Source organism: Alosa pseudoharengus, unplaced genomic scaffold, assembly GCF_046254945.1.
Source record: "Alosa pseudoharengus isolate Yale_2024_CS ecotype anadromous, Long Island Sound unplaced genomic scaffold, YU_APseudo_1.1 YU_APseudo_1.1_scf_20, whole genome shotgun sequence".
NCBI classification, from domain to species: Eukaryota; Metazoa; Chordata; class Actinopteri; order Clupeiformes; family Clupeidae; genus Alosa; species Alosa pseudoharengus.
The window spans coordinates 34,174,131-34,196,985 of NW_027468664.1; positions in this window are offsets into that span (position 1 = coordinate 34,174,131).

Genomic DNA, 22,855 nt, shown 5'->3' on the forward strand with positions numbered 1-22,855 from the left:
AGTAAAAAAACACAAGAAACAGGACGCAAACAGTTACAAACACTCAGGTTCTCTGCTTCATAAGATGTCGCGGGCGATCGGGAAGACGCTGAGCAGAGGGCACCGTCGCGTAAAACAACGTGAGTCCGCGGAAACTGCCGGACGGTGCTTCAGGCCGGATTCGAACCTGCGATGCCATTCTTAAAGTGCTATGTAGCACAGCGCTGCCTTTCCCATGTGTGCTGCGGAGACGCTGATTAATGCAGTGCTCATTATACATGATTAGAGTTTCGTGACTGCCGGCTACTGCGTGCGTGTGTGCGTAGGTCAAAGTCCGCTGATCGCGGCATTCCCCTATTTTGTAAAATTATTTTTTACTCCTCTGGGTGTTGCAATGGATATCAATGATTCATATGATTGCCCTCAGTAAAAAAACACAAGAAACAGGACGCAAACAGTTACAAACACTCAGGTTCTCTGCTTCATAAGATGTCGCGGGCGATCGGGAAGACGCTGAGCAGAGGGCACCGTCGCGTAAAACAACGTGAGTCCGCGGAAACTGCCGGACGGTGCTTCAGGGCGGATTCGAACCTGCGATGCCATTCTTAAAGTGCTATGTAGCACAGCGCTGCCTTTCCCATGTGTGCTGCGGAGACGCTGATTAATGCAGTGCTCATTATACATGATTAGAGTCTCGTGACTGCCGGCTACTGCCTGCATGCGTGCGTAGGTCAAAGTCCGCTGATCGGGGCATTCCCCTATTTTGTAAAATTATTTTTTACTCCTCTGGGTGTTGCAATGGATATCAATGATTCATATGATTGCCCTCAGTAAAAAAGCACAAGAAACAGGACGCAAACAGTTACAAACTCTGCTTCATAAGATGTCGCGGGCGATCGGGAAGACGCTGAGCAGAGGGCACGTCGCGTAAAACAACGCGAGACCGCGGAAATGGCCGGACGGTGCTTCAGGCCTTATTCGAACCTGCAATGCCATTCTTAACGTGCTATGTAGCACAGAGCTGCCTTTCCCATGTGTGCCACGGAGACGCTGATTAATGCAGTGCTCATTATACATGATTAGAGTCTCGTGACTGCCGGCTACTGCGTGCGTGCGTAGCTCAAAGTCCGCTGATCGCGGCATTCCCCTATTTTGTAAAATAATTTTTTACTCCTCTGGGTGTTGCAATGGATATCAATGATTCATATGATTGCCCTCAGTAAAAAAACACAAGAAACAGGACGCAAACAGTTACAAACACTCAGGTTCTCTGCTTCATAACATGTCGCGGGCGATCGGGAAGACTCTGAGCAGAGGGCACCGTCGCGTAAAACAACGTGAGTCCGCGGAAACTGCCGGACGTTGCTTGAGGCCGGATTCGAACCGGCGATGCCATTCTTAAAGTGCTATGTAGCACAGCGCTGCCTTTCCCATGTGTGCTACGGAGACGCTGATTAATGCAGTGCTCATTATACATGATTAGAGTTTCGTGACTGCCGGCTACTGCGTGCGTGCGTGCGTAGGTCAACGTCCGCTGATCGCGGCATTCCCCTATTTTGTAAAATTATTTTTTACTCCTCTGGGTGTTGCAATGAATATCAATGATTCATATGATTGCCCTCAGTTAAAAAAGACAAGAAACAGGACGCAAACAGTTACAAACACTCAGGTTCTCTGCTTCATAAGATGTCGCGGGCGATCGGGAAGACGCTGAGCAGAGGGCACCGTCGCGTAAAACAACGTGAGTCCGCGGAAACTGCCGAACCTTCAGGCCGGATTCGAACCAGCGATGCCATTCTTAAAGTGCTATGTAGCACAGCGCTGCCTTTCCCATGTGTGCTACGGAGACGCTGATTAATGCAGTGCTCATTATACATGATTAGAGTCTCGTGACTGCCGGCTACTGCTTGCGTGCGTGCGTAGGTCAAAGTCCGCTGATCGCGGCATTCCCCTATTTTGTAAAATTATTTTTTACTCCTCTGGGTGTTGCAATGAATATCAATGATTCATATGATTGCCCTCAGTAAAAAAAGACAAGAAACAGGACGCAAACAGTTACAAACACTCAGGTTCTCTGCTTCATAAGATGTCGCGGGCGATCGGGAAGACGCTGAGCAGAGGGCACCGTCGCGTAAAACAACGTGAGTCCGCGGAAACTGCCGGACGGTGCTTCAGGCTGGATTCGAACCTGCGATGACATTCTTAAAGTGCTATGTAGCACAGCGCTGCCTTTCCCATGTGTGCTACGGAGACGCTGATTAATGCAGTGCTCATTATACATGATTAGAGTCTCGTGACTGCCGGCTACTGCGTGCGTGCGTGCGTAGGTCAAAGTCCGCTGATCGGGGCATTCCCCTATTTTGTAAAATTATTTTTTACTCCTCTGGGTGTTGCAATGGATATCAATGATTCATATGATTGCCCTCAGTTAAAAAAGACAAGAAACAGGACGCAAACAGTTACAAACACTCAGGTTCTCTGCTTCATAAGATGTCGCGGGCGATCGGGAAGACGCTGAGCAGAGGGCACCGTCGCGTAAAACAACGTGAGTCCGCGGAAACTGCCGAACCTTCAGGCCGGATTCGAACCAGCGATGCCATTCTTAAAGTGCTATGTAGCACAGCGCTGCCTTTCCCATGTGTGCTACGGAGACGCTGATTAATGCAGTGCTCATTATACATGATTAGAGTCTCGTGACTGCCGGCTACTGCTTGCGTGCGTGCGTAGGTCAAAGTCCGCTGATCGCGGCATTCCCCTATTTTGTAAAATTATTTTTTACTCCTCTGGGTGTTGCAATGAATATCAATGATTCATATGATTGCCCTCAGTAAAAAAAGACAAGAAACAGGAATGCAAACAGTTACAAACACTCAGGTTCTCTGCTTCATAAGATGTCGCCGGCGATCGGGAAGACGCTGAGCAGAGGGCACCGTCGCGTAAAACAACGCGAGACCGCGGAAATGGCCGGACGGTGCTTCAGGCTGGATTCGAACCTGCGATGACATTCTTAAAGTGCTATGTAGCACAGCGCTGCCTTTCCCATGTGTGCTACGGAGACACCATTAATGCAGTGCTCATTATACATGATTAGAGTCTCGTGACTGCCGGCTACTGCGTGCGTGCGTGCGTGTGTAGGTCAAAGTCCGCCGATCGCAGCATTCCCCTATTTTGTAAAATTATTTTTTACTCTCCTGGGTGTTGCAATGGATATCAATGATTCATATGATTGCCCTCAGTAAAAAAACACAAGAAACAGGAATGCAATCAGTTACAAACACTCAGGTTCTCTGCTTCATAAGATGTCGCCGGCGATCGGGAAGACGCTGAGCAGAGGGCACCGTCGCGTAAAACAACGTGAGTCCGCGGAAACTGCCGGACGGTGCTTCAGGCCGGATTCGAACCAGCGATGCCATTCTTAAAGTGCTATGTAGCACAGCGCTGCCTTTCCCATGTGTGCTACAGAGACGCTGATTAATGCAGTGCGAATTATACATGATTAGAGTCTCGTGACTGCCGGCTACTGCGTGCGTGCGTGCGTAGGTCAAAGTCCGCTGATCGCGGCATTCCCCTATTTTGTAAAATTATTTTTTACTCCTCTGGGTGTTGCAATGGATATCAATGATTCATATGATTGCCCTCAGTAAAAAAACACAAGAAACAGGACGCAAACAGTTACAAACACTCAGGTTCTCTGCTTCATAAGATGTCGCGGGCGATCGGGAAGACGCTGAGCAGAGGGCACCGTCGCGTAAAACAACGTGAGTCCGTGGAAACTGCCGGACGGTGCTTCAGGCTGGATTCGAACCTGCGATGACATTCTTAAAGTGCTATGTAGCACAGCGCTGCCTTTCCCATGTGTGCTACGGAGACGCTGATTAATGCAGTGCTCATTATACATGATTAGAGTCTCGTGACTGCCGGCTACTGCGTGCGTGCGTGCGTAGGTCAAAGTCCGCTGATGGGGCATTCCCCTATTTTGTAAAATTATTTTTTACTCCTCTGGGTGTTGCAATGGATATCAATGATTCATATGATTGCCCTCAGTAAAAAAACACAAGAAACAGGACGCAAACAGTTACAAACTCTGCTTCATATGATGTCGCGGGCGATCGGGAAGACGCTGAGCAGAGGGCACCGTCGCGTAAAACATCGTGAGACCGCGGAAACAGCCGGACTGTGCTTCAGGCTGGATTCGAACCTGCGATGACATTCTTAAAGTGCTATGTAGCACAGCGCTGCCTTTCCCATGTGTGCTACGGAGACACCATTAACGCAGTGCTCATTATACATGATTAGAGTCTCGTGACTGCCGGCTACTGCGTGCGTGCGTGCGTGTGTAGGTCAAAGTCCGCCGATCGCAGCATTCCCCTATTTTGTAAAATTATTTTTTACTCTCCTGGGTGTTGCAATGGATATCAATGATTCATATGATTGCCCTCAGTAAAAAAACACATGAAACAGGAATGCAATCAGTTACAAACACTCAGGTTCTCTGCTTCATAAGATGTCGCCGGCGATCGGGAAGACGCTGAGCAGAGGGCACCATCGCGTAAAACAACGCGAGACCGCGGAAATGGCCGGACGGTGCTTCAGGCCGGCTTCGAACCGGCGATGACATTCTTAAAGTGCTATGTAGCACAGCGCTGCCTTTCCCATGTGTGCTACGGAGACACCATTAATGCAGTGCTCATTATACATGATTAGAGTCTCGTGACTGCCGGCTACTGCGTGCGTGCGTGCGTGCGTAGGTCAAAGTCCGCTGATCGCGGCATTCCCCTATTTTGTAAAATTATTTTTTACTCCTCTGGGTGTTGCAATGAATATCAATGATTCATATGATTGCCCTCAGTAAAAAAAGACAAGAAACAGGACGCAAACAGTTACAAACACTCAGGTTCTCTGCTTCATAAGATGTCGCGGGCGATCGGGAAGACGCTGAGCAGAGGGCACCGTCGCGTAAAACAACGTGAGTCCGCGGAAACTGCCGGACCTTCAGGCCGGATTCGAACTGGCGATGCCATTCTTAAAGTGCTATGTAGCACAGCGCTGCCTTTCCCATGTGTGCTACGGAGACGCTGATTAATGCAGTGCTCATTATACATGATTAGAGTTTCGTGACTGCCGGCTACTGCGTGCGTGCGTGCGTAGGTCAAAGTCCGCTGATCGCGGCATTCCCCTATTTTGTAAAATTATTTTTTACTCCTCTGGGTGTTGCAATGGATATCAATGATTCATATGATTGCCCTCAGTAAAAAAACACAAGAAACAGGACGCAAACAGTTACAAACACTCAGGTTCTCTGCTTCATAAGATGTCGCGGGCGATCGGGAAGACGCTGAGCAGAGGGCACCGTCGCGTAAAACAACGTGAGTCCGCGGAAACTGCCGGACGGTGCTTCAGGCCGGATTCGAACCTGCGATGCCATTCTTAAAGTGCTATGTAGCACAGCGCTGCCTTTCCCATGTGTGCTGCGGAGACGCTGATTAATGCAGTGCTCATTATACATGATTAGAGTTTCGTGACTGCCGGCTACTGCGTGCGTGTGTGCGTAGGTCAAAGTCCGCTGATCGCGGCATTCCCCTATTTTGTAAAATTATTTTTTACTCCTCTGGGTGTTGCAATGGATATCAATGATTCATATGATTGCCCTCAGTAAAAAAACACAAGAAACAGGACGCAAACAGTTACAAACACTCAGGTTCTCTGCTTCATAAGATGTCGCGGGCGATCGGGAAGACGCTGAGCAGAGGGCACCGTCGCGTAAAACAACGTGAGTCCGCGGAAACTGCCGGACGGTGCTTCAGGCCGGATTCGAACCTGCGATGCCATTCTTAAAGTGCTATGTAGCACAGCGCTGCCTTTCCCATGTGTGCTGCGGAGACGCTGATTAATGCAGTGCTCATTATACATGATTAGAGTCTCGTGACTGCCGGCTACTGCCTGCATGCGTGCGTAGGTCAAAGTCCGCTGATCGGGGCATTCCCCTATTTTGTAAAATTATTTTTTACTCCTCTGGGTGTTGCAATGGATATCAATGATTCATATGATTGCCCTCAGTAAAAAAGCACAAGAAACAGGACGCAAACAGTTACAAACTCTGCTTCATAAGATGTCGCGGGCGATCGGGAAGACGCTGAGCAGAGGGCACGTCGCGTAAAACAACGCGAGACCGCGGAAATGGCCGGACGGTGCTTCAGGCCTTATTCGAACCTGCAATGCCATTCTTAACGTGCTATGTAGCACAGAGCTGCCTTTCCCATGTGTGCCACGGAGACGCTGATTAATGCAGTGCTCATTATACATGATTAGAGTCTCGTGACTGCCGGCTACTGCGTGCGTGCGTAGCTCAAAGTCCGCTGATCGCGGCATTCCCCTATTTTGTAAAATTATTTTTTACTCCTCTGGGTGTTGCAATGGATATCAATGATTCATATGATTGCCCTCAGTAAAAAAACACAAGAAACAGGACGCAAACAGTTACAAACACTCAGGTTCTCTGCTTCATAAGATGTCGCGGGCGATCGGGAAGACGCTGAGCAGAGGGCACCGTCGCGTAAAACAACGTGAGTCCGCGGAAACTGCCGGACGGTGCTTCAGGCCGGATTCGAACCGGCGATGCCATTCTTAAAGTGCTATGTAGCACAGCGCTGCCTTTCCCATGTGTGCTACGGAGACGCTGATTAATGCAGTGCTCATTATACATGATTAGAGTCTCGTGACTGCCGGCTACTGCGTGCGTGCGTGCGTAGGTCAAAGTCCGCTGATCGCGGCATTCCCCTATTTTGTAAAATTATTTTTTACTCCTCTGGGTGTTGCAATGGATATCAATGATTCATATGATTGCCCTCAGTAAAAAAACACAAGAAACAGGACGCAAACAGTTACAAACACTCAGGTTCTCTGCTTCATAAGATGTCGCGGGCGATCGGGAAGACGCTGAGCAGAGGGTACCGTCGCGTAAAACAACGTGAGTCCGCGGAAACTGCCGGACGGTGCTTCAGGCCGGATTCGAACCTGCGATGCCATTCTTAAAGTGCTATGTAGCACAGCGCTGCCTTTCCCATGTGTGCTGCGGAGACGCTGATTAATGCAGTGCTCATTATACATGATTAGAGTCTCGTGACTGCCGGCTACTGCCTGCGTGCGTGCGTAGGTCAAAGTCCGCTGATCGGGGCATTCCCCTATTTTGTAAAATTATTTTTTACTCCTCTGGGTGTTGCAATGGATATCAATGATTCATATGATTGCCCTCAGTAAAAAAGCACAAGAAACAGGACGCAAACAGTTACAAACTCTGCTTCATAAGATGTCGCGGGCGATCGGGAAGACGCTGAGCAGAGGGCACGTCGCGTAAAACAACGCGAGACCGCGGAAATGGCCGGACGGTGCTTCAGGCCTTATTCGAACCTGCAATGCCATTCTTAACGTGCTATGTAGCACAGAGCTGCCTTTCCCATGTGTGCCACGGAGACGCTGATTAATGCAGTGCTCATTATACATGATTAGAGTCTCGTGACTGCCGGCTACTGCGTGCGTGCGTAGCTCAAAGTCCGCTGATCGCGGCATTCCCCTATTTTGTAAAATTATTTTTTACTCCTCTGGGTGTTGCAATGGATATCAATGATTCATATGATTGCCCTCAGTAAAAAAACACAAGAAACAGGACGCAAACAGTTACAAACACTCAGGTTCTCTGCTTCATAAGATGTCGCGGGCGATCGGGAAGACGCTGAGCAGAGGGCACCGTCGCGTAAAACAACGTGAGTCCGCGGAAACTGCCGGACGGTGCTTCAGGCCGGATTCGAACCGGCGATGCCATTCTTAAAGTGCTATGTAGCACAGCGCTGCCTTTCCCATGTGTGCTACGGAGACGCTGATTAATGCAGTGCTCATTATACATGATTAGAGTCTCGTGACTGCCGGCTACTGCGTGCGTGCGTGCGTAGGTCAAAGTCCGCTGATCGCGGCATTCCCCTATTTTGTAAAATAATTTTTTACTCCTCTGGGTGTTGCAATGGATATCAATGATTCATATGATTGCCCTCAGTAAAAAAACACAAGAAACAGGACGCAAACAGTTACAAACACTCAGGTTCTCTGCTTCATAAGATGTCGCGGGCGATCGGGAAGACGCTGAGCAGAGGGCACCGTCGCGTAAAACAACGTGAGTCCGCGGAAACTGCCGGACGGTGCTTCAGGCCGGATTCGAACCGGCGGTGGCATTCTTAAAGTGCTATGTAGCACAGCGCTGCCTTTCCCATGTGTGCTACGGAGACGCTGATTAATGCAGTGCTCATTATACATGATTAGAGTCTCGTGACTGCCGGCTACTGCGTGCGTGCGTGCGTAGGTCAAAGTCCGCTGATCGCGGCATTCCCCTATTTTGTAAAATTATTTTTTACTCCTCTGGGTGTTGCAATGGATATCAATGATTCATATGATTGCCCTCAGTAAAAAAACACAAGAAACAGGACGCAAACAGTTACAAACACTCAGGTTCTCTGCTTCATAAGATGTCGCGGGCGATCGGGAAGACGCTGAGCAGAGGGCACCGTCGCGTAAAACAACGTGAGTCCGCGGAAACTGCCGGACGGTGCTTCAGGCCGGATTCGAACCTGCGATGCCATTCTTAAAGTGCTATGTAGCACAGCGCTGCCTTTCCCATGTGTGCTGCGGAGACGCTGATTAATGCAGTGCTCATTATACATGATTAGAGTCTCGTGACTGCCGGCTACTGCCTGCGTGCGTGCGTAGGTCAAAGTCCGCTGATCGGGGCATTCCCCTATTTTGTAAAATTATTTTTTACTCCTCTGGGTGTTGCAATGGATATCAATGATTCATATGATTGCCCTCAGTAAAAAAGCACAAGAAACAGGACGCAAACAGTTACAAACTCTGCTTCATAAGATGTCGCGGGCGATCGGGAAGACGCTGAGCAGAGGGCACGTCGCGTAAAACAACGCGAGACCGCGGAAATGGCCGGACGGTGCTTCAGGCCTTATTCGAACCTGCAATGCCATTCTTAACGTGCTATGTAGCACAGAGCTGCCTTTCCCATGTGTGCCACGGAGACGCTGATTAATGCAGTGCTCATTATACATGATTAGAGTCTCGTGACTGCCGGCTACTGCGTGCGTGCGTAGCTCAAAGTCCGCTGATCGCGGCATTCCCCTATTTTGTAAAATTATTTTTTACTCCTCTGGGTGTTGCAATGGATATCAATGATTCATATGATTGCCCTCAGTAAAAAAACACAAGAAACAGGACGCAAACAGTTACAAACACTCAGGTTCTCTTCTTCATAAGATGTCGCGGGCGATCGGGAAGACGCTGAGCAGAGGGCACCGTCGCGTAAAACAACGTGAGTCCGCGGAAACTGCCGGACGGTGCTTCAGGCCGGATTCGAACCGGCGATGCCATTCTTAAAGTGCTATGTAGCACAGCGCTGCCTTTCCCATGTGTGCTACGGAGACGCTGATTAATGCAGTGCTCATTATACATGATTAGAGTCTCGTGACTGCCGCGTGCGTGCGTGCGTAGGTCAAAGTCCGCTGATCGCGGCATTCCCCTATTTTGTAAAATTATTTTTTACTCCTCTGGGTGTTGCAATGGATATCAATGATTCATATGATTGCCCTCAGTAAAAAAACACAAGAAACAGGACGCAAACAGTTACAAACACTCAGGTTCTCTGCTTCATAAGATGTCGCGGGCGATCGGGAAGACGCTGAGCAGAGGGCACCGTCGCGTAAAACAACGTGAGTCCGCGGAAACTGCCGGACGGTGCTTCAGGCCAGATTCGAACCGGCGGTGGCATTCTTAAAGTGCTATGTAGCACAGCGCTGCCTTTCCCATGTGTGCTACGGAGACGCTGATTAATGCAGTGCTCATTATACATGATTAGAGTCTCGTGACTGCCGGCTACTGCGTGCGTGCGTGCGTAGGTCAAAGTCCGCTGATCGCGGCATTCCCCTATTTTGTAAAATTATTTTTTACTCCTCTGGGTGTTGCAATGGATATCAATGATTCATATGATTGCCCTCAGTAAAAAAACACAAGAAACAGGACGCAAACAGTTACAAACACTCAGGTTCTCTGCTTCATAAGATGTCGCGGGCGATCGGGAAGACGCTGAGCAGAGGGCACCGTCGCGTAAAACAACGTGAGTCCGCGGAAACTGCCGGACGGTGCTTCAGGCCGGATTCGAACCGGCGATGCCATTCTTAAAGTGCTATGTAGCACAGCGCTGCCTTTCCCATGTGTGCTGCGGAGACGCTGATTAATGCAGTGCTCATTATACATGATTAGAGTCTCGTGACTGCCGGCTACTGCCTGCGTGCGTGCGTAGGTCAAAGTCCGCTGATCGGGGCATTCCCCTATTTTGTAAAATTATTTTTTACTCCTCTGGGTGTTGCAATGGATATCAATGATTCATATGATTGCCCTCAGTAAAAAAGCACAAGAAACAGGACGCAAACAGTTACAAACTCTGCTTCATAAGATGTCGCGGGCGATCGGGAAGACGCTGAGCAGAGGGCACGTCGCGTAAAACAACGCGAGACCGCGGAAATGGCCGGACGGTGCTTCAGGCCTTATTCGAACCTGCAATGCCATTCTTAACGTGCTATGTAGCACAGAGCTGCCTTTCCCATGTGTGCCACGGAGACGCTGATTAATGCAGTGCTCATTATACATGATTAGAGTCTCGTGACTGCCGGCTACTGCGTGCGTGCGTAGCTCAAAGTCCGCTGATCGCGGCATTCCCCTATTTTGTAAAATTATTTTTTACTCCTCTGGGTGTTGCAATGGATATCAATGATTCATATGATTGCCCTCAGTAAAAAAACACAAGAAACAGGACGCAAACAGTTACAAACACTCAGGTTCTCTGCTTCATAAGATGTCGTGGGCGATCGGGAAGACGCTGAGCAGAGGGCACCGTCGCGTAAAACAACGTGAGACAGCGGAATCGGTGCTTCAGGCCGGATTCGAACCGGCGATGCTATTCTTAAAGTGCTATGTAGCACAGCGCTGCCTTTCCCATGTGTGCTACGGAGACGCTGATTAATGCAGTGCTCATTATACATGATTAGAGTCTCGTGACTGCCGGCTACTGCGTGCGTGCGTGCGTAGCTCAAAGTCCGCTGATCGCGGCATTCCCCTATTTTGTAAAATTATTTTTTACTCCTCTGGGTGTTGCAATGGATATCAATGATTCATATGATTGCCCTCAGTAAAAAAACACAAGAAACAGGACGCAAAGAGTTACAAACACTCAGGTTCTCTGCTTCATAAGATGTCGCGGGCGATCGGGAAGACGCTGAGCAGAGGGCACCGTCGCGTATAACAACGTGAGTCCGCGGAAACTGCCGGACGGTGCTTCAGGCCGGATTCGAACCGGCGATGCCATTCTTAAAGTGCTATGTAGCACAGCGCTGCCTTTCCCATGTGTGCTACGGAGACGCTGATTAATGCAGTGCTCATTATACATTATTAGAGTCTCGTGACTGCCGGCTACTGCGTGCGTAGGTCAAAGTCCGCTGATCGCGGCATTCCCCTATTTTGTAAAATTATTTTTTACTCCTCTGGGTGTTGCAATGGATATCAATGATTCATATGATTGCCCTCAGTAAAAAAACACAAGAAACAGGACGCAAACAGTTACAAACACTCAGGTTCTCTGCTTCATAACATGTCGCGGGCGATCGGGAAGACGCTGAGCAGAGGGCACCGTGGCGTAAAACAACGTGAGTCCGCAGAAACTGCCGGACGGTGCTTCAGGCCGGATTCGAACCGGCGATGCCATTCTTAAAGTGCTATGTAGCACAGCGCTGCATTTCCCATGTGTGCTACTGAGACGCTGATTAATGTAGTGCTCATTATACATGATTAGAGTCTCGTGACTGCCGGCTACTGCGTGCGTGCGTGCGTAGGTCAAAGTCCGCTGATCGCGGCATTCCCCTATTTTGTAAAATAATTTTTTACTCCTCTGGGTGTTGCAATGGATATCAATGATTCATATGATTGCCCTCAGTAAAAAAACACAAGAAACAGGACGCAAACAGTTACAAACACTCAGGTTCTCTGCTTCATAAGATGTCGCGGGCGATCGGGAAGACGCTGAGCAGAGGGCACCGTCGCGTAAAACAACGTGAGTCCGCGGAAACTGCCGGACGGTGCTTCAGGCCGGATTCGAACCGGCGGTGGCATTCTTAAAGTGCTATGTAGCACAGCGCTGCCTTTCCCATGTGTGCTACGGAGACGCTGATTAATGCAGTGCTCATTATACATGATTAGAGTCTCGTGACTGCCGGCTACTGCGTGCGTGCGTGCGTAGGTCAAAGTCCGCTGATCGCGGCATTCCCCTATTTTGTAAAATTATTTTTTACTCCTCTGGGTGTTGCAATGGATATCAATGATTCATATGATTGCCCTCAGTAAAAAAACACAAGAAACAGGACGCAAACAGTTACAAACACTCAGGTTCTCTGCTTCATAAGATGTCGCGGGCGATCGGGAAGACGCTGAGCAGAGGGCACCGTCGCTAAAACAACGTGAGTCCGCGGAAACTGCCGGACGGTGCTTCAGGCCGGATTCGAACCGGCGATGCCATTCTTAAAGTGCTATGTAGCACAGCGCTGCCTTTCCCATGTGTGCTACGGAGACGCTGATTAATGCAGTGCTCATTATACATGATTAGAGTCTCGTGACTGCCGGCTACTGCGTGCGTGCGTGCGTAGGTCAAAGTCCGCTGATCGCGGCATTCCCCTATTTTGTAAAATTATTTTTTACTCCTCTGGGTGTTGCAATGGATATCAATGATTCATATGATTGCCCTCAGTAAAAAAACACAAGAAACAGGACGCAAACAGTTACAAACACTCAGGTTCTCTGCTTCATAACATGTCGCGGGCGATCGGGAAGACGCTGAGCAGAGGGCACCGTGGCGTAAAACAACGTGAGTCCGCAGAAACTGCCGGACGGTGCTTCAGGCCGGATTCGAACCGGCGATGCCATTCTTAAAGTGCTATGTAGCACAGCGCTGCCTTTCCCATGTGTGCTACGGAGACGCTGATTAATGTAGTGCTCATTATACATGATTAGAGTCTCGTGACTGCCGGCTACTGCGTGCGTGCGTGCGTAGGTCAAAGTCCGCTGATCGCGGCATTCCCCTATTTTGTAAAATAATTTTTTACTCCTCTGGGTGTTGCAATGGATATCAATGATTCATATGATTGCCCTCAGTAAAAAAACACAAGAAACAGGACGCAAACAGTTACAAACACTCAGGTTCTCTGCTTCATAAGATGTCGCGGGCGATCGGGAAGACGCTGAGCAGAGGGCACCGTCGCGTAAAACAACGTGAGTCCGCGGAAACTGCCGGACGGTGCTTCAGGCCGGATTCGAACCGGCGGTGGCATTCTTAAAGTGCTATGTAGCACAGCGCTGCCTTTCCCATGTGTGCTACGGAGACGCTGATTAATGCAGTGCTCATTATACATGATTAGAGTCTCGTGACTGCCGGCTACTGCGTGCGTGCGTGCGTAGGTCAAAGTCCGCTGATCGCGGCATTCCCCTATTTTGTAAAATTATTTTTTACTCCTCTGGGTGTTGCAATGGATATCAATGATTCATATGATTGCCCTCAGTAAAAAAACACAAGAAACAGGACGCAAACAGTTACAAACACTCAGGTTCTCTGCTTCATAAGATGTCGCGGGCGATCGGGAAGACGCTGAGCAGAGGGCACCGTCGCGTAAAACAACGTGAGTCCGCGGAAACTGCCGGACGGTGCTTCAGGCCGGATTCGAACCGGCGATGCCATTCTTAAAGTGCTATGTAGTACAGCGCTGCCTTTCCCATGTGTGCTACGGAGACGCTGATTAATGCAGTGCTCATTTTACATGATTAGAGTCTCGTGACTGCCGGCTACTGCGTGCGTGCGTGCGTAGGTCAAAGTCCGCTGATCGCGGCATTCCCCTATTTTGTAAAATTATTTTTTACTCCTCTGGGTGTTGCAATGGATATCAATGATTCATATGATTGCCCTCAGTAAAAAAACACAAGAAACAGGACGCAAACAGTTACAAACACTCAGGTTCTCTGCTTCATAAGATGTCGCGGGCGATCGGGAAGACGCTGAGCAGAGGGCACCTTCGCGTAAAACAACGTGAGTCCGCGGAAACTGCCGGACGGTGCTTCAGGCCGGATTCGAACCTGCGATGCCATTCTTAAAGTGCTATGTAGCACAGCGCTGCCTTTCCCATGTGTGCTGCGGAGACGCTGATTAATGCAGTGCTCATTATACATGATTAGAGTCTCGTGACTGCCGGCTACTGCCTGCGTGCGTGCGTAGGTCAAAGTCCGCTGATCGCGGCATTCCCCTATTTTGTAAAATTATTTTTTACTCCTCTGGGTGTTGCAATGGATATCAATGATTCATATGATTGCCCTCAGTAAAAAAGCACAAGAAACAGGACGCAAACAGTTACAAACTCTGCTTCATAAGATGTCGCGGGCGATCGGGAAGACGCTGAGCAGAGGGCACCGTCGCGTAAAACATCGTGAGACCGCGGAAACAGCCGGACTGTGCTTCAGGCTGGATTCGAACCTGCGATGACATTCTTAAAGTGCTATGTAGCACAGCGCTGCCTTTCCTATGTGTGCTACGGAGACACCGATTAATGCACTGCTCATTATACATGATTAGAGTCTCGTGACTGCCGGCTACTGCGTGCGTGCGTGCGTGTGTAGGTCAAAGTCCGCCGATCGCAGCATTCCCCTATTTTGTAAAATTATTTTTTACTCTCCTGGGTGTTGCAATGGATATCAATGATTCATATGATTGCCCTCAGTAAAAAAACACAAGAAACAGGAATGCAATCAGTTACAAACACTCAGGTTCTCTGCTTCATAAGATGTCGCCGGCGATCGGGAAGACGCTGAGCAGAGGGCACGTCGCGTAAAACAACGCGAGACCGCGGAAATGGCCGGACGGTGCTTCAGGCCTTATTCGAACCTGCAATGCCATTCTTAAAGTGCTATGTAGCACAGCGCTGCCTTTCCCATATGTGCTACGGAGATGCTGATTAGTGCAGTGCTCATTATACATGATTAGAGTCTCGTGACTGCCGGCTACTTCGTGGGTGCGTGCGTAGGTCAAAGTCCGCCGATCGCAGCATTCCCCTATTTTGTAAAATTATTTTTTACTCCTCTGGGTGTTGCAATGGATATCAATGATTCATATGATTGCCCTCAGTAAAAAAGCACAAGAAACAGGACGCAAACAGTTACAAACTCTGCTTCATAAGATGTCGCGGGCGATCGGGAAGACGCTGAGCAGATGGCACGTCGCGTAAAACAACGCGAGACCGCGGAAATGGCCGGACGGTGCTTCAGGCCTTATTCGAACCTGCAATGCCATTCTTAAAGTGCTATGTAGCACAGCGCTGCCTTTCCCATATGTGCTACGGAGATGCTGATTAATGCAGTGCTCATTATACATGATTAGAGTTTCGTGACTGCCGGCTACTGCGTGCGTGCGTGCGTAGGTCAAAGTCCGCTGATCGCGGCATTCCCCTATTTTGTAAAATTATTTTTTACTCCTCTGGGTGTTGCAATGGATATCAATGATTCATATGATTGCCCTCAGTAAAAAAACACAAGAAACAGGACGCAAACAGTTACAAACACTCAGGTTCTCTGCTTCATAACATGTCGCGGGCGATCGGGAAGACGCTGAGCAGAGGGCACCGTGGCATAAAACAACGTGAGTCCGCAGAAACTGCCGGACGGTGCTTCAGGCCAGATTCGAACCGGCGATGCCATTCTTAAAGTGCTATGTAGCACAGCGCTGCCTTTCCCATGTGTGCTACGGAGACGCTGATTAATGTAGTGCTCATTATACATGATTAGAGTCTCGTGACTGCCGGCTACTGCGTGCGTGCGTAGGTCAAAGTCCGCTGATCGCGGCATTCCCCTATTTTGTAAAATAATTTTTTACTCCTCTGGGTGTTGCAATGGATATCAATGATTCATATGATTGCCCTCAGTAAAAAAACACAAGAAACAGGACGCAAACAGTTACAAACACTCAGGTTCTCTGCTTCATAACATGTCGCGGGCGATCGGGAAGACGCTGAGCAGAGGGCACCGTCGCGTAAAACAACGTGAGTCCGCGGAAACTGCCGGACGTTGCTTGAGGCCGGATTCGAACCGGCGATGCCATTCTTAAAGTGCTATGTAGCACAGCGCTGCCTTTCCCATGTGTGCTACGGAGACGCTGATCAATGCAGTGCTCATTATACATGATTAGAGTTTCGTGACTGCCGGCTACTGCGTGCGTGCGTGCGTAGGTCAACGTCCGCTGATCGCGGCATTCCCCTATTTTGTAAAATTATTTTTTACTCCTCTGGGTGTTGCAATGGATATCAATGATTCATATGATTGCCCTCAGTAAAAAAACACAAGAAACAGGACGCAAACACTCAGGTTCTCTGCTTCATAAGATGTCGCGGGCGATCGGGAAGACTGAGCAGAAGGCACCGTCGCGTAAAACTACGTGAGTCCGCGGAAACTGCCGGACGGTGCTTCAGGCCGGATTCGAACCGGCGATGCCATTCTTAAAGTGCTATGCAGCACAGCGCTGCCTTTCCCATGTGTGCTACGGAGACGCTGATTAATGCAGTGCTCATTATACATGATTAGACTCTCGTGACTGCCGGCTACTGCGTGCGTGCGTGCATAGCTCAAAGTCCGCTGATCGCGGCATTCCCCTATTTTGTAAAATTATTTTTTACTCCTCTGGGTGTTGCAATGGATATCAATGATTCATATGATTGCCCTCAGTAAAAAAACACAAGAAACAGGACGCAAACACTCAGGTTCTCTGCTTCATAAGATGTCGCGGGCGATCGGGAAGACGCTGAGCAGAGGGCACCGTCGCGTAAAACAACGTGAGTCCGCGGAAACTGCCGGACGTTGCTTCAGGCCGGATTCGAACCGGTGATGCCATTCTTAAAGTGCTATGTAGCACAGCGCTGCCTTTCCCATGTGTGCTACGGAGACGCTGATTAATGCAGTGCTCATTATACATTATTAGAGTCTCGTGACTGCCGGCTACTGCGTGCGTAGGTCAAAGTCCGCTGATCGCGGCATTCCCCTATTTTGTAAAATTATTTTTTACTCCTCTGGGTGTTGCAATGGATATCAATGATTCATATGATTGCCCTCAGTAAAAAAACACAAGAAACAGGACGCAAACAGTTACAAACACTCAGGTTCTCTGCTTCATAAGATGTCGCGGGCGATCGGGAAGACGCTGAGCAGAGGGCACCGTCGCGTAAAACAACGTGAGACCGCTGAAACAGCGGGAAGGTGCTTCAGGCCGGATTCGAACCTGCGATGACATTGTTAAAGTGCTATGTAGCACAGCGCTGCCTTTCCCATGTGTGCTACGGAGACGCTGATTAATGCAGTGCTCATTATACATGATTAGAGTCTCGTGACTGCCGGCTACTGCGTGCGTGCGTGCGTAGCTCAAAGTCCGCTGATCGCGGCATTCCCCTATTTTGTAAAATTATTTTTTACTCCTCTGGGTGTTGCAATGGATATCAATGATTCATATGATTGCCCTCAGTAAAAAAACACAAGAAACAGGACGCAAAGAGTTACAAACACTCAGGTTCTCTGCTTCATAAGATGTCGCGGGCGATCGGGAAGACGCTGAGCAGAGGGCACCGTCGCGTATAACAACGTGAGTCCGCGGAAACTGCCGGACGGTGCTTCATGCCGGATTCGAACCGGTGATGCCATTCTTAAAGTGCTATGTAGCACAGCGCTGCCTTTCCCATGTGTGCTACGGAGACGCTGATTAATGCAGTGCTCATTATACATTATTAGAGTCTCGTGACTGCCGGCTACTGCGTGCGTAGGTCAAAGTCCGCTGATCGCGGCATTCCCCTATTTTGTAAAATTATTTTTTACTCCTCTGGGTGTTGCAATGGATATCAATGATTCATATGATTGCCCTCAGTAAAAAAACACAAGAAACAGGACGCAAACAGTTACAAACACTCAGGTTCTCTGCTTCATAAGATGTCGCGGGCGATCGGGAAGACGCTGAGCAGAGGGCACCGTCGCGTAAAACAACGTGAGACCGCTGAAACAGCGGGAAGGTGCTTCAGGCCGGATTCGAACCTGCGATGACATTGTTAAAGTGCTATGTAGCACAGCGCTGCCTTTCCCATGTGTGCTACGGAGACGCTGATTAATGCAGTGCTCATTATACATGATTAGAGTCTCGTGACTGCCGGCTACTGCCTGCGTGCGTGCGTAGGTCAAAGTCCGCTGATCGCGACATTCCCCTATTTTGTAAAATTATTTTTTACTCCTCTGGGTGTTGCAATGGATATCAATGATTCATATGATTGCCCTCAGTAAAAAAACACAAGAAACAGGACGCAAACAGTTACAAACACTCAGGTTCTCTGCTTCATAAGATGTCGCGGGCGATCGGGAAGACGCTGAGCAGAGGGCACCGTCGCGTAAAACAACGTGAGACCGCAGGAAGGTGCTTCAGGCCGGATTCGAACCTGCGATGACATTGTTAAAGTGCTATGTAGCACAGCGCTGCCTTTCCCATGTGTGCTACGGAGACGCTGATTAATGCAGTGCTCATTATACATGATTAGAGTCTCGTGACTGCCGGCTACTGCCTGCGTGCGTGCGTAGGTCAAAGTCCGCTGATCGCGACATTCCCCTATTTTGTAAAATTATTTTTTACTCCTCTGGGTGTTGCAATGGATATCAATGATTCATATGATTGCCCTCAGTAAAAAAACACAAGAAACAGGACGCAAACAGTTACAAACACTCAGGTTCTCTGCTTCATAAGATGTCGCGGGCGATCGGGAAGACGCTGAGCAGAGGGCACCGTCGCGTATAACAACGTGAGTCCCGGAAACTGCCGGACGGTGCTTCAGGCCGGATTCGAACCGGCGATGCCATTCTTAAAGTGCTATGTAGCACAGCGCTGCCTTTCCCATGTGTGCTACGGAGACGCTGATTAATGCAGTGCTCATTATACATTATTAGAGTCTCGTGACTGCCGGCTACTGCGTGCGTAGGTCAAAGTCCGCTGATCGCGGCATTCCCCTATTTTGTAAAATTATTTTTTACTCCTCTGGGTGTTGCAATGGATATCAATGATTCATATGATTGCCCTCAGTAAAAAAACACAAGAAACAGGACGCAAACAGTTACAAACACTCAGGTTCTCTGCTTCATAAGATGTCGCGGGCGATCGGGAAGACGCTGAGCAGAGGGCACCGTCGCGTAAAACAACGTGAGACCGCTGAAACAGCGGGAAGGTGCTTCAGGCCGGATTCGAACCTGCGATGACATTGTTAAAGTGCTATGTAGCACAGCGCTGCCTTTCCCATGTGTGCTACGGAGACGCTGATTAATGCAGTGCTCATTATACATGATTAGAGTCTCGTGACTGCCGGCTACTGCCTGCGTGCGTGCGTAGGTCAAAGTCCGCTGATCGCGACATTCCCCTATTTTGTAAAATTATTTTTTACTCCTCTGGGTGTTGCAATGGATATCAATGATTCATATGATTGCCCTCAGTAAAAAAACACAAGAAACAGGACGCAAACAGTTACAAACACTCAGGTTCTCTGCTTCATAAGATGTCGCGGGCGATCGGGAAGACGCTGAGCAGAGGGCACCGTCGCGTAAAACAACGTGAGACCGCTGAAACAGCAGGAAGGTGCTTCAGGCCGGATTCGAACCTGCGATGACATTGTTAAAGTGCTATGTAGCACAGCGCTGCCTTTCCCATGTGTGCTACGGAGACGCTGATTAATGCAGTGCTCATTATACATGATTAGAGTCTCGTGACTGCCGGCTACTGCCTGCGTGCGTGCGTAGGTCAAAGTCCGCTGATCGCGACATTCCCCTATTTTGTAAAATTATTTTTTACTCCTCTGGGTGTTGCAATGGATATCAATGATTCATATGATTGCCCTCAGTAAAAAAACACAAGAAACAGGACGCAAACAGTTACAAACACTCAGGTTCTCTGCTTCATAAGATGTCGCGGGCGATCGGGAAGACGCTGAGCAGAGGGCACCGTCGCGTATAACAACGTGAGTCCGCGGAAACTGCCGGACGGTGCTTCAGGCCGGATTCGAACCGGCGATGCCATTCTTAAAGTGCTATGTAGCACAGCGCTGCCTTTCCCATGTGTGCTACGGAGACGCTGATTAATGCAGTGCTCATTATACATTATTAGAGTCTCGTGACTGCCGGCTACTGCGTGCGTAGGTCAAAGTCCGCTGATCGCGGCATTCCCCTATTTTGTAAAATTATTTTTTACTCCTCTGGGTGTTGCAATGGATATCAATGATTCATATGATTGCCCTCAGTAAAAAAACACAAGAAACAGGGCGCAAACAGTTACAAACACTCAGGTTCTCTGCTTCATAAGATGTCGCGGGCGATCGGGAAGACGCTGAGCAGAGGGCACCGTCGCGTAAAACAACGTGAGACCGCTGAAACAGCAGGAAGGTGCTTCAGGCCGGATTCGAACCTGCGATGACATTGTTAAAGTGCTATGTAGCACAGCGCTGCCTTTCCCATGTGTGCTACGGAGACGCTGATTAATGCAGTGCTCATTATACATGATTAGAGTCTCGTGACTGCCGGCTACTGCGTGCGTGCGTGCGTAGCTCAAAGTCCGCTGATCGCGGCATTCCCCTATTTTGTAAAATTATTTTTTACTCCTCTGGGTGTTGCAATGGATATCAATGATTCATATGATTGCCCTCAGTAAAAAAACACAAGAAACAGGACGCAAAGAGTTACAAACACTCAGGTTCTCTGCTTCATAAGATGTCGCGGGCGATCGGGAAGACGCTGAGCAGAGGGCACCGTCGCGTATAACAACGTGAGTCCGCGGAAACTGCCGGACGGTGCTTCATGCCGGATTCGAACCGGCGATGCCATTCTTAAAGTGCTATGTAGCACAGCGCTGCCTTTCCCATGTGTGCTACGGAGACGCTGATTAATGCAGTGCTCATTATACATTATTAGAGTCTCGTGACTGCCGGCTACTGCGTGCGTAGGTCAAAGTCCGCTGATCGCGGCATTCCCCTATTTTGTAAAATTATTTTTTACTCCTCTGGGTGTTGCAATGGATATCAATGATTCATATGATTGCCCTCAGTAAAAAAACACAAGAAACAGGACGCAAACAGTTACAAACACTCAGGTTCTCTGCTTCATAAGATGTCGCGGGCGATCGGGAAGACGCTGAGCAGAGGGCACCGTCGCGTAAAACAACGTGAGACCGCTGAAACAGCGGGAAGGTGCTTCAGGCCGGATTCGAACCTGCGATGACATTGTTAAAGTGCTATGTAGCACAGCGCTGCCTTTCCCATGTGTGCTACGGAGACGCTGATTAATGCAGTGCTCATTATACATGATTAGAGTCTCGTGACTGCCGGCTACTGCCTGCGTGCGTGCGTAGGTCAAAGTCCGCTGATCGCGACATTCCCCTATTTTGTAAAATTATTTTTTACTCCTCTGGGTGTTGCAATGGATATCAATGATTCATATGATTGCCCTCAGTAAAAAAACACAAGAAACAGGACGCAAACAGTTACAAAGACTCAGGTTCTCTGCTTCATAAGATGTCGCGGGCGATCGGGAAGACGCTGAGCAGAGGGCACCGTCGCGTAAAACAACGTGAGACCGCTGAAACAGCGGGAAGGTGCTTCAGGCCGGATTCGAACCTGCGATGACATTGTTAAAGTGCTATGTAGCACAGCGCTGCCTTTCCCATGTGTGCTACGGAGACGCTGATTAATGCAGTGCTCATTATACATGATTAGAGTCTCGTGACTGCCGGCTACTGCCTGCGTGCGTGCGTAGGTCAAAGTCCGCTGATCGCGACATTCCCCTATTTTGTAAAATTATTTTTTACTCCTCTGGGTGTTGCAATGGATATCAATGATTCATATGATTGCCCTCAGTAAAAAAACACAAGAAACAGGACGCAAACAGTTACAAACACTCAGGTTCTCTGCTTCATAAGATGTCGCGGGCGATCGGGAAGACGCTGAGCAGAGGGCACCGTCGCGTAAAACAACGTGAGACCGCTGAAACAGCGGGAAGGTGCTTCAGGCCGGATTCGAACCTGCGATGACATTGTTAAAGTGCTATGTAGCACAGCGCTGCCTTTCCCATGTGTGCTACGGAGACGCTGATTAATGCAGTGCTCATTATACATGATTAGAGTCTCGTGACTGCCGGCTACTGCCTGCGTGCGTGCGTAGGTCAAAGTCCGCTGATCGCGACATTCCCCTATTTTGTAAAATTATTTTTTACTCCTCTGGGTGTTGCAATGGATATCAATGATTCATATGATTGCCCTCAGTAAAAAAACACAAGAAACAGGACGCAAACAGTTACAAACACTCAGGTTCTCTGCTTCATAAGATGTCGCGGGCGATCGGGAAGACGCTGAGCAGAGGGCACCGTCGCGTAAAACAACGTGAGACCGCTGAAACAGCGGGAAGGTGCTTCAGGCCGGATTCGAACCTGCGATGACATTGTTAAAGTGCTATGTAGCACAGCGCTGCCTTTCCCATGTGTGCTACGGAGACGCTGATTAATGCAGTGCTCATTATACATGATTAGAGTCTCGTGACTGCCGGCTACTGCCTGCGTGCGTGCGTAGGTCAAAGTCCGCTGATCGCGACATTCCCCTATTTTGTAAAATTATTTTTTACTCCTCTGGGTGTTGCAATGGATATCAATGATTCATATGATTGCCCTCAGTAAAAAAACACAAGAAACAGGACGCAAA